This window comes from Salvia hispanica, chromosome 6 (assembly GCF_029641045.1).
Source record: "Salvia hispanica isolate PSC_SH4W2 chromosome 6, Shi_PSC_v1, whole genome shotgun sequence".
NCBI lineage: Eukaryota > Viridiplantae > Streptophyta > Magnoliopsida > Lamiales > Lamiaceae > Salvia > Salvia hispanica.
This window is the reverse complement of record NC_142697.1, coordinates 40,861,894-40,875,189: the sequence shown is the minus strand read 5'-3', so window position 1 is coordinate 40,875,189 and position 13,296 is coordinate 40,861,894. Positions and strand designations below refer to the sequence as shown.

General features: G+C 32.5%; 2 long non-coding RNA genes across 4 annotated transcripts; one reads left to right on the top strand and one right to left on the bottom strand.

Moving 5' to 3' along the window:
* Positions 1-8,118: 8,118 nt before the first annotated feature.
* Positions 8,119-10,963, bottom strand: LOC125203396 (uncharacterized). Of its 3 annotated transcripts, XR_007173358.2 has the most exons (4): positions 10,556-10,960; positions 8,803-8,847; positions 8,419-8,699; positions 8,119-8,299 (listed from the first exon to the last, which is right to left on the bottom strand). It is a non-coding gene; the product is annotated as an uncharacterized LOC125203396 (long non-coding RNA). The 3 variants fall into 3 exon arrangements; XR_016132387.1 differs by having other exon boundaries at positions 8,398-8,847; positions 10,556-10,963; XR_016132386.1 differs by having other exon boundaries at positions 8,419-8,847.
* LOC125203395 (uncharacterized) lies at positions 8,843-11,038 on the top strand. Its single transcript, XR_016132388.1, has 2 exons — positions 8,843-10,089; positions 10,199-11,038. It is a non-coding gene; the product is annotated as an uncharacterized LOC125203395 (long non-coding RNA).
* Positions 11,039-13,296: the final 2,258 nt, after the last annotated feature.

Genomic DNA, 13,296 nt, shown 5'->3' with positions numbered 1-13,296 from the left:
TAAAATAGTTAAGGTCTATATACAAATATTTTACATCAAATTTTAACTCATTTATAAATATATTATTATACTAAAAACAATATTACTCCAATCATTTATACTAAACTTAAATTTTACACTATTTTTGAGTATTTGTCACATAAAATTTTGGCAATACACACATCACATTTGATGTTGTTTAATAGAAAATCAAAAAAATAAATTTGAATATGCAGTGTACACAATTGGAGAAGTTTTTTGCATCAAAAATTAGATTTGATGCTTGGAGATGATCTTATCTATGAGATAGTATTTCATTGTATACATGTACATTTAATACAAATCGCAATTTTTAATTTTTATACACGATCATTAAGAGTTAATCTCCCATACTTATAAAACTTTAATTAACAGGGATTTGGACGAATGAGATTCTATAGAATATACATGCACCATCAAGCCACATCACATTTTCGTGTGATGTAATGTATGCTGTATTTTTCAACCATTTACTTTTCTCTTACTTTTGTATTATGACCTCATATTTCTGTCCACTAGTGGAGATGTGAGAGAAGTTTAACTGCAATAATTAAGTAAAAGAGATATATGAAAAAAATACTCTACTTAAATTATTACTAGTAGAGATGTGAGAGAAAATTTTATCAAAAGATAAGTTGACTAATTTATAAAGTGTATCAAAAATAGAAAAATAAGACAATTGAGGATGGAGTGAATATTAATCCTGTAATACTAGACATTTTGAGTATAATTTCCTTGTATAATTCAAGAGTATATATGACGTAAATAAACATTTTGAGTATCAATTTAAGTCCCACGATAATCGTATTATACATAACTGCGCATCAGCACAAAAGTTTAAAATTTAAATCAAATTAGGGAATTATTTTTTTCACTATCAATTTAAGTCACACGACACGACAATTTCTATTACCCATAACTGCCTGCGTATCAACACAAAAATTTAAATCAAATTAGGGAATTACATTTTTTGGTCTCGTAATTCGTTGGAGATAACGTTTTCCTATAAATTAGTGAATTTCTTCAAATTATACATTGATAATAATTACACACACTAACATAGTATTAATAGCATCATCAATTAGGAAAATCATTAGGCCAAGTGTCATTCAACTATGATATGTTTGAAATTACTGATGTTTGCAATCCAAATGTTTATTAGAAAAACCCTAGCCGAGCCCATATATATATATATATACCATCTCGATGATTTTATTATTAATACATACTAAAACTATTGTACTATGATTTTAATAAGGTAAAACAAATTCTTAGGTTCTTATATTTTAATTAAAATGTTCATTAGGTTCTTGTACAATTTTTTCGTTTTAGTAGGTCCTTATACTTTGATTATAACTTTTATTAGGTCCTTATACAATTTTTTATTTTAAGATATTCTTTTACTTTTATCTTAGATAATAATTTATATTTAATTAAATTTAATGAACCTTTTAATTTTATTATTTAACTTATCTTATGATTATAAATATTCAGGGAAACGTATCTTTCAATATAAATTTAAATAATCAATAGAAAGTTCGGATAGTTATTCTAAAAGAAAAACTTCGATTTTAATCTTCAATTATCACGGTTAATCTTTGTATTATTCTCCACAACTTATTGAGATTATTGGAAAACAAGATGATATTATCTTTATAGACTATGCTAAGTTAAATAATGGAATATTAAAAAAGTTCATTAAGTCTAATTAAATTTAGTTTATTATCCAAGATAAACGTTAAAAAATCCCTAAAATAAAATATTGTACAAGGACCTAATGAAAGTTATGATAAAAATATAAGGGCCTACTAAAACGAAAAATTATACGAGGACCTGATAAAAATATTGTAAAAAGTATAAGGACCTATTAAAACGAAAAAATTATACAAGGACCTAATGAACATTTTGACTAAAGTATAAGTTATAACGACCTAAGAATGTATTTTCCCTTTTAATAACAGTTATGATTGCATTAATGCATTACATATTTGTAAAAAAAAACCGTATAAAAATAGCAAATTAGTGTTGTATTTATGCAAAAATAACATCACATGCATTTATGAAATAATAACACTATATTTCCGCAAAAATAAGTAGAATTATACTCATGAAAAAAACAACATTCTATAATAGCATAATGTTACACTGAAAAATAACATTAGGCTTCAATAAACATAGTAACTACTTTTTTATGTTTCTTTAGAAAATTATTAGGCCTCATAAGGGGGAGGGTTATCCATACTTATATAGAAGAGATAGGATCATCACCAAGTCGATGTGGGACAAGATATTAGAAATTTAACACGCCCCCTTACGTGTGGGCCGGAATGACACATTGGACTTCCATCACGTGGGTAGGCAAGAAAAGAGATTAAGAGATAAACCATCATCGGCCGGAATGACACATCGGACTTCCATCACGTGGGTAGGCAAGAAAAGAGATTAAGAGATAAACCATCATCGACTTGGGCCCTGCTCTAATACCATATTAGAAATGGGCCACTCACCCCTTAAAAGGCCTCATAAGGGGGAGGGTTATCCATACTTATATAGAAGAGATAGGATCATCACCAAGCCGATGTGGGACAAGATATTAGAAATTTAACAAAAATATATTGAGAAATACGTCTTGTACATATTTCATATACTACAGGAACTATATTAGCATTAAATATTTGGTAGTAAAAAACACAAATTGTTATAACGGCCATTCCGAAATTTATGCATGAGAATACGCATCTGATCTTACTATCCCTGTGAGTATACTTTTTCTCGAATCCTTCATGAGTTGAATTTTTTTGTCATCTAGAAGTATACCAAATCATATTTTCATTCTTCAATTTATTGAGTTGGTAGATTAACCATTTGGGTAGTTGGAAAATAATGTAATTAATGAGTTACGGAGAGGGGGGTGGGGGGAATAAATACTAAAAATATTATACTCCTATGCAAATTGATGAATATATAAAAAAAATATAGTCAAATTCTAACATGTTCCATATTTTCCAAAATTTTAAAAATTAAATATATTTTTCAAAATTTGAAAAATAAATTATAAAAGATGAAAATTTGAAATTATATCATCATTCTCTTTTCCGGTGTATTACACGCTAATGTGGTAGCCAATTTATAACATGTAGAGAAAATGACACTGGGAAAAATAACAACGTCTAATTAAGTCGAAACGTCATTTTCGATGTTTTAATCGGCTGTCACATGAACTCTTAATTTGCTGTAAAATAGAAGAATGAGATAATTGCAACAACTTCATCTTAATTTGATTTATTTTTCAAATCTTGAAAAGTTGTTTGTTGCAATGTTGAAAATTTTAGCTTTGGTTTCAATATGACGACCTTTCATAGTTTGTTTATTTTTCTCGTTTGCTTCTAATGTTTTAAATTTTAATTTCTTTCTTAAGCTCTAAATGTGTTCTCTAACTAGTAATTTTGCAATGGCAATCAGCCAATACTACCGATTTCGAAAATATCAATAAAAAATGCCATCTTACGATTTTCTGAAAAGTTATATAGATTTAACTTTTAAGAAAGTCAACAAAAAAAATCAAAATTTATGGATCTCGAAAATAATTACTCCGTATTTCGTTTAGCCAAATATAGATTCACATCTGTCAGATGACGTGTAGTAATAAAAATTACAATTATTGAATATTGAAGCTCGACTAAAAAAACTTAGAAAAAGATAACATAAATACTAGTAGGGTATATATGATCCATTGCTAATTTCTCATAAATTGCTAACTTGCTAATTCATTAACATAGTGTATTAAAATGTCGAACACAATGATACTGAAATGTCAATATAAACTTAAGTTGATATTTTAATATATTGTATTGACATTAAATATTAATGTCAACACAGTTTATAATGTGTTGACATTTTAATACGGTCATATTGATATTTTTTAATACACTATATTGATAAGTTAACAAGTTAAGTAATTTAAAAAAAGTTATGCTTTGGTAAGTTAACAAGTTAAGCAATTTAAAAAATTAGCATAACGCACCCCACCTAATCATTCTTTTGTCAAATGGATTTATGGAGTATATATCTCTTTCATACAAAAATAAAATAAAATATTGGGCTTGTTCTTGCTAAGATCCGCCAATGCTCTAGAGAAGAAGAGTGGCCCATATATGTACAAGGTTAAGCAACAAAGTTGAATTAGATGCACAAAATTAGATGGTCAAGATTTAAGATGGTTGGGCTTAGGAGTTTTTAAAGATTATTGTATAGCCATTGAAAATATTTGATAAATAAAAAATTTGAAACAATTTATGAATTTGTAAAATAAATAGGCAACTTATTGTTGAAATAATAAAAAAAAAGATAAACTTTTTTGTAATAAGAAAGTAAAGATATATTTGGATATTTTATAGAAGAAATATTTAGATACTTTAAAATAGAATTATCTAGGATTATGAAGTAAAAATGTCTACACCTTTAAAGATAAATATCTAGATAAATAAAATACAAAGAATGTAATAGATTACTAGAACAACTATATGATCTATATATGTGTGTGTTTTGTAAACAATATGAAATATGAAGGTGAAATGAATTAAGTATTTTTGAATTTAGCCGAAATTAACAAAATATTATTTCATATATTTCACATATCTATTAACAACAGTAATTTTTTATTTAAAATATATTATTCACAGTTGAAAAAATGTCTCTGATCATGGTATGTCAAATAAAATTAAAGACGTAAGAGGAAGTATATGAATCATATTTGAAATGCTTTTAATTTAGTATACATTCAAGTGAGTTCCAAAGATAAATGTGTCAAATAATGAAAGATAACTAAACATTTTATCTAGTTATAATTTAATATACATATTTAAATCTTAGTCGCCCGAAGGTTTTTGTCATGCCAGAGTTTGGTTCTCTCCTAGTACCACATGGCTGAATCATATGATTCTAGCCTTAATTCCTCCAGCTCCTCCAGCTCCTCCAGCTTCCTTTCTTCCTCACAGGCATGCGCCTTCATATTCATTTCCTTGTTTGCCCAATATGCCTTGTGTTCTATCTCCACGAGCAGGTGACACATTTTTCCAAATACTAATCTATAGGGTGACATTCCAATTGGTGTCTTGTAAGCGGTCCTATAGGCCCAGAGGACATCATCAAGACGCTTACCCAAATCCTTCCTCGAGATATTCACTGTCTTCTCCAGAATGCTCTTGATTTATCGGTTTGAAATTTCAGCCTGACCATTTGATTGGGGGTGATATGGAGTAGATAACCGGGTGACAGTTTGGTTCTCTCGTGTTTTGAGATATGGACATAGACAGTGCAGCCGAAGACTTTTGGGGAAAGGTTTAGGTGTTGAGAAGTTTTGGTCTTTGTGGATATTATTATATACAGATTTAATCAAATGCAAATTCTATATATGATACAAACTCTAAACTATGCCCTTTTTATCATGAATTGATATTTCTCCCAATTGAGAACGAGATTGGATTCTTCGCATGGCTAGTGTACACAGTACACCAATGGAGATCGTGAGCCGTCTTTTGGGTCGGCCGGTCTAGTGACTTGGAATCTGGCCACATTCCTTATCATTAATGGATCAGATATGGTACTGCGATAAAAACTACTCCACAATGATGATGTTTCCAATTTTTTCTCACAATCTTTTTTTCCAAGTTCCTATTATCCTCCCCTACCCATCCATTCACAATAATCACCTCTGTAATATTCCTTAAACTGATCTAAGTTTTCTAATGATCTCACAAATAACATTGAAAATATGTCACGTTGCACACTATTTTGTTAGTAATTCATATTGTTCGATATGATCATTGTTAGGTTTGGTATACTGAAAAACATGTTTCGAGCAAATTTCGCTCGAATAGAATCTTGCTTGTATACGTAAAACTCTACAATCCACTCTTAACCCGATTCAGTATTATTCGAGCAGTTTCGCACGAATAGAATCAATATTATTACATTGTGTTTGCTTGTGCATTTATAAGATGTTTTATAAACATTTAAATGTATAAGAAGCAAATAAAGTCTAAGTCTTTTACTTAGTAGACTGGTTGTGGGCGTCGTCCACTTTAAGGTAACACAGTCAGTTCTATGCAATGCTTTGCAAAAGAAAAAGAAGAATTTCACAACCCAGATAGGCTTAGACTACCTATCGTGAAATGTTGCAATGTCAGTTCGATTATTTCTAAGCCTTACTGAAATAAGATGACATTGGTGTGGTATAGCCCTGAATGGATCTAACAGCAAGATGTGTCTTTATGCTATCTACTGAAAGAATAGGTCTTGATAAATAACTATTTCTTAATCTACATACGTTAGCATTGAGCATACGGTATTGATTATGCATTACTTTGACTTATCAAATGGTGCGGGTTTTTCGCAATAATCCTGATATATTGGGTAGTGGTGATTAATATCTAGCGGTGCTAGGATTGCTATTATGTTGAATCGTGTGCGAAGTGAGTCTCGTTTGATAATGTCCTCAAGAGGAGCTCGAACAAGGTTTTATTATTCGGAAAACTGGCTAGTTGGAGTTTAAATACTCTATGAATAATAAATAAGTGTTTCTTGCTAAGTGTACTCTTGGAATTAATAAGATGTTAATTAATTAAGTCCATAGCAAACATTAATTAATTAATGGACATTTATATCTTAAGCGCGAGAAATAAATAATATAAATAATGGAAACCCGGATTAATTGTAATTTCGGATTTGGATGAGAAGTGCAATATTACTTCTATAGTGATTGCTCGTAATATTCCAATATAAGCTTGTATTAAATTGTGGGTTCAATTTAATTAGTAAAATGCTTATTGGGGAGCTCATATCCAAAACCTTCCATAGATCCCTGACTGGACCCAATATGATCTTAATATAAATAGGAGAATAAAGGAGAGACAGAATCACAATTATTATTAGATGAAATTTTCATCCCCCTCTCTAATTAGTAGAGGAGCTCGAAAATTCTTCAGCTCTCCTCCGTGAGGAAATTCTGTCTTCTTTTTATTCGAGTCCTAGTATTTTGATAAGATCAGCCCACTCTGATATCAAGATATAATTCAGGAACCAGTCAGAAGATCTGTGGTCTAGTATTGAAGATCATCACGTGGAGAACGCGCGAGCAATCGTCGATTCTTTGTTGAATCCAACCGGTAACTCTAAACCGTAGAAATCATGTTTAGGATTTGTATTTTCTAAGCATGAATTATTTGCGTTCTAGCATGCAATTATCTGTTTAACATGTGAATTGGTTAATCGCATAATCGGTCAAATAGATCCGTATCTAATTTATTTGTTTTGTACAAGTCTTCCGCCGTGAAGGGGCACCAAACCCTAACATCACAATTTATACTTATTATAGAATATTCTTAAATGAATGACAGAATGAGTAACTCTTTTAAAATAAGAATGTTGAATATTCTTAAATGAATGACAGAATGAGTAACTCTTTCAAAATAAGAATGTACAGCATGTAATTTCATTTGAATTAACTATATTCTTAAATGAATGACAGAATGAGTAACTCTTTCAAAATAAGAATGTACAGCATGTAATTTCATTTGAATTAACTATTTTAGGTTGTCCGAAAATAGCATGCCTTCTCATGTATGGCTGAATCTGCATAACAATTTTTAAAAGGATATAGATTAAGTTAGTGTATGTAAATTGACATAAATTTTAATTAAATGAAGTGAGTATTTGATTAAGATTTTGTACATTTTGTAAATTGACATATATTTTATTTAAATTAAGCGAGTATACCAGATTGAGATTTTGTACATTTCAATATGTTGGGCTAGTGATAGTAATGGGTAATATTCACATGTGGATCATAGTATTTTGAAATTGTACTATATATTACTACGTTCAATTAAAATCTAAACATAAGTGTGTGATCAAATACTAACTAATTTATTGTCACGATCGCACTCTACTAAGAATAGCAAAGTTGGGAAACTGTGACTAGGTGGGGAATAAGAAGAGGGAAATAGAAAGGGGATAATAGTGATCGAATACTCACTCAGAAATAAATGGAAACACCCTCAAATTAACTCTTAATCACTGAAATTTGAATGGAAATCTTACTTATCAAAATATAAAATCTTATTCATCAATAGATATTTATCAGAGTATGGAAGAACAGTTGATGCTATACAGCGGAATGAACACGGTCACATGTATGGAGACATGCACCGCCGAGAGCCACTACTTAAAATAAAAGGAAACTCATAACTCTGCTCAGCATTCTCCACCGTCACTGCTCAACCTGCACATTTAGAAATATATGCAGGGCTGAGTATAAAAATACTCAGTGAACACATTGCCGAAATATACATGCCATCACAGTAACACTTGAGGGTTTACTCTTAAAAGGCCCGAGCTTACTAAATTCTTTGTGAGCTAAAGTTCGACTGATCAGTCTAAGTTCTTTCAGTACTTCTGCCATATCTGAACACCAAGTGCCGTGGAGATGGTGCTCTCCCACGGTCACCTACATCTTTCTCCAGCCGGGGAGGTGGCCACCTCCCAACGGCCTCCACTATATCATCTTTGTGCCATGGAAGGTGGCCACCTTCCAACGGTCACCTGTGTACACTAATCCGAGTAGGGACACCACCCTCACTCGGACCCGAATTCGATTCTTACGTTCCAACCAAACAGATAGGCTTCATACACATAAAACAAATCATTTATGGCAAGACAATATCATTTGCTTAAATAACAACATAAGTTCACATTTTTATCCACATGTAGGATAGAAAAGTTCACCTCGTTCGTTTAATTTCTCGCTCCAACCCTACTTGCGGAGATAACCTTTTTGAAAAAAATCACAATATGATATGCAAATCAGACTTCAAGAAATTCTTAACTTTAATAGGAATGCAGGCCTCCTAATTAATTCTCTTTTCTTATTTCACTTATCTTTAAGGAATCATTACACTTAAAACAATGCATGCATTCATTTTATTTTATTTTTTTTCTCTATTCTTTAAGAAATTTCTAAAACTCGCATACTATTTAATGCTTCTTCTTTCAATATTCTTAGCTTCGAATAAATTGGAACTCCGTACTTTAATATGAATTTTGCTCCCAAAGCTCTAACAAAACCCAAGATCAATTATTTTAGCTTAGCTACACTATCAGAAGAAACCATATGTAAAAATACTCATTGAAGCTCAATTTAAAACTTAGGCTAAGATATAATATTAAATCGCTCCTAATAATTTCAGATTTCAAAATTGGGCCAAGACTTCCCTTTATTTTATGCCCAAAGAACTATTTTACTTTCAGTCCAAAGATTACGTCTTTCACCCACCTTCTATCCCCACTTTAAAATTAGTGAACCCAAGGAGGCCCAATTTCTTCCTCCATGATTAAAATTAAGGGATCCCAAATTAAATTAATTAGACCATCTCCAACCGTACACCAAAACTCATTTTTGGTGTAGATAATTTCTCCAACCATACACCAAACTCAAACCCACTTTTGGGTTTTTCAATGGAATAACACCAAATATGGTGTCTACTCCAAAATTTTGTTAGACAAATACTCAAAAATGGTGTAAACTTAAAGATGGCGTAAATGGTGGGAGTAAAACTACTTTTTGGTGTGACGTATACTAGAAAATGGGGTTTGAGTTTGGCGTAAATGGTTGGAGATGGCATTAGGGAGAGGCCCATTTTGAACTATAGCCTTCTTCCACAATCGGTATTCCCCTCCCCCTCTTTCTTATTTCCATTTCCCCCAAAATTAGAGACAAATCCCTAAATTCCGTCGCCTGACTCCTCACTCCATCAGAATCGACGCCCTACTCCCCTCCTCTGTCGGCCCTGCTCATGCCACCACTGCGCTGCTGTGCGCGGGGTGGTTCGCCGTCGTGGCCCTCCGTCTATTTCTCTCTCGGGTTCCGCCGCCAACGCCGCCATGCACCCCATCAGCCGCCGCCGCCTTTCCTCCAGCAGTCCGGCCGTCTCCGGACAGCCGGCGAGCCCTCCGCCACTGCACTCTCTCTCTCTCTCCCGACACCACTACCGTCACCCCGCCATTCTCCGATAGGTAAAGCTTAGATTTTTAACTTTCTTCCCCCTTATTCTTATTCTCTAAAGATTTAACCTTTGATTTTTTTTTAAAAGCTTTGTTGTTTCAAACTTGTGGATTTGTAAAGGGGTGAAATCAGTGATGGATTTGGGGTGTTGGGCTGTCATCGTTAGCGACGGGTTGCGGAGCTTGCTGCCGGAATCCGGCAGATTCATGCTCTTGAGATAAGTTTTTCTCATTTTTTTCTAGTTATTAAGGCAGTAGGATTCTACATGTTTCTATTTACTGAATTTGGTGAATTATGAGTATATGCCTTGCTATATAGAAGACTTACTGGTGAAATACAATATGCTGTTAAACTTGTTGTGGCAAATTCTATTTCCAAATTATATATGCATATGATTGTACATATATGGAAGGAAAGCTTGGGGTTTACCATGCATGGAAACTATGTTTGAATTATAAAAGTGGGGATGTAATTTACCTGAGATTGTGTGTTTGCGTTTGACACAGGATTGATACCTCTAAATTCTCACTAAACTCTCTGTATTCTTACTCGATGGGTATGTGTAGTAAATTATGTTTTCTATTTCTTGTAGGATGATGCGTGAAAGAGAGAGGAACACGTGGAAGATTGCTGAAGAAGACGTGGAGAGATTACAGAGGGATAGCTGGAGCTTATCTGTGAGGGTTATTGGGCTACAAGGCCCAAATTTAATCATTAGCAAAAATCTTAAGAAAAGATATGGGCTGACAAAAAATAGTTTATAGGCCCAACAATATTTACACGTAAATTTTCTTACATTTTATTTTATTAGAGATGTATGTTCATGAATTTATAAACTCATGCCTTGGTTTAGTGGTCTGTCAATTTTCTTTAATTCTATTTCTTCTATTTTATTAGAGATGTATGTTCATGAATTTATAAACTCATGCCTTGGTTTAGTGGTCTGTCAATTTTCTTTAATTCTATTTCTTCTATTTCCTAATAGATTAGGATTTGATAAATTTATATCATAGGACTTTATTGGAATTTCGATGGATGTGCTGAACAATGCTAACTTTTATTTTAGATTTAATCTTTTAGTAGTACTTGAAATGTTCATTTGAGAACGAAGCAAATATTATTTATAGTTCCAAGATCGATTATTCTAATCATAAAGGGTAGGTTTCGAATACTACAACGATCACTTATTATTTATCGTTAAGCTAATAATAATAATAACAAGGTTCGAAAGTTCGGGATGTTACATTTATAGTAATAACTAATAATTAATATTAATTTTGTATGTTAAAAATATCAACACAAAGACATAAATTTATCAATATTCTTATGTTGATAAACTTATATTTTTATGTTAATATTTAAATTTACATGTTGTATTGATATAATTATGTCATTGTGCTGATAATTTTAATACACAGAATTTGAAAGTTATTAGTTAAATAGAGATGTCAAGTGGGTCGGCCCGGCCCAGCATGGCCCGGGCCTGCCGAGGCCCGCCTATATTGAGGCCCAGGCCGGCCCAGGCCCATGTCTGAGGCGGGCTGGACTGGGCCGAGCTTTTTTTAATTTTGCTATGCACAGCCCGGCCCAGACCCACTTTCCACGTGGGCCAGGGCTGGGCTTTGTTTAAATTTTTTTGTTTAAGTATTTTAAAGATATACTTAATGTAGTATATGCAAAAATAAAACATATAACTTGTATTTTTATATCACATTAATTAAATCTAAATTTAATAATGTGTTTAAGTTCATTTATTAACTTTATGTCAATAATATTTTTCATCTTCTTTATTCTATTTAAAAGTAATTGTATAACTAAAGAAATAACCAATATTGTTAGTTTTATTTTGTTAGTAAGATGATGACATATGGATTGATGTTGTATTTTTAAAGCTACAACCTACAAGTATATGAACTAACTAACAAATTTAAAGAATTCTATAATTATCATCATATATTAAGGTTTGAATACGTAATAGATAGCTGGTTGTTAGCTGCTTTAGTGTTTGTTTTCTTGCACAATTTTCATTTACGTCTGTAATTCCACTTCGAGAAGGGGTGATGAGCAATTTATTGTTTTTCTAGCTTATATTCTGATTTCGTTTTGCTGTAATTGACTCTTTTCCGTTCTGTTTTAGCTTAATCTAAGTTTCCGGTTTTGTTTCTTAGCTCTGTGCTTGTTTTTCGCTTTAATGTTTTAGATCCGTTTTCGCTTTCGTGTTTTATGTTGAGTCTTAGCTTAGATTTGATGTTTTCTGTTTGAGTCGTCTTTTCCCATTTAGATCAAGGTATTTTCTTTTCCGTTTATGCATAAAAGTGTCGTAGTTCCGTGTTTTTGCGTTGTCGTAGCTTAGATCGTAGAAGTAATTTTAAGTTTTATGCGTTTTCGTTTGTTTCGTCTTCTTCAGCTTTTCAGATCTGTTGCTGCTCTGTTTCTTTATGCTGAATTGTTGAAGAAGATGATTCTGTTAAAGTTGTTTTACTTTTTCGTACTTCTTGTAGGGAACTGACACTCCCGTTTATTCTGTTTGTCTTTTTATAGTAATGTCTTTTGAGTTGATCAAGTAGGTTAGCTTAGTTGTTCTTCAGTCTTTCCTTTCAAAATCAGTAGATAACTTAACCCACCCCAAAGTAAAGCGTGGTAGCAGCCAAGCCCTAAGCCGTGTCACACAAACAATGTCCAACGCCTCACCTCTATGGGATCGATCCTTACTTCTATATACTAATCAAATAGTATTAGTAGGTTAAGGTTTTTGTTCGATCGCCCTCCTGTTAGCTCTTCCCTTCTTCTCACTCAAGTCGGAGCCACTCAGCTTGATCAGCCTGAGTTTTTACCGGAACCACTAACCCGCATTTTGCAGGTAAACATGCAGAAATAAGCTGGTCTGATCAGGTCGATTGCCCAACTTGAGCAGTCCACGACGGCACACAACAGCTTTAAAGAAAAAGAAGAGACGCGCGCCAAAGGAGCGGCCGAACACCGGGCCTGGGCCGAGCTGGGCCGGGCTGGCCTGGCCCAGTTGACGACTCTACCTCTATACATATTAGTATATCCTGACTTCGGACTAAAATACTCCATTAAATTAAAATATTTATAGAAAGTTATAAAAATTTGAAAGTGGAACATGAAATGGAACACCAATAAACTTAACCTTTTAAGATGAATTAATCCGTACTGTTTGATTAGGCCAGAATAGTTCTGAATCCGTATTATGTTAT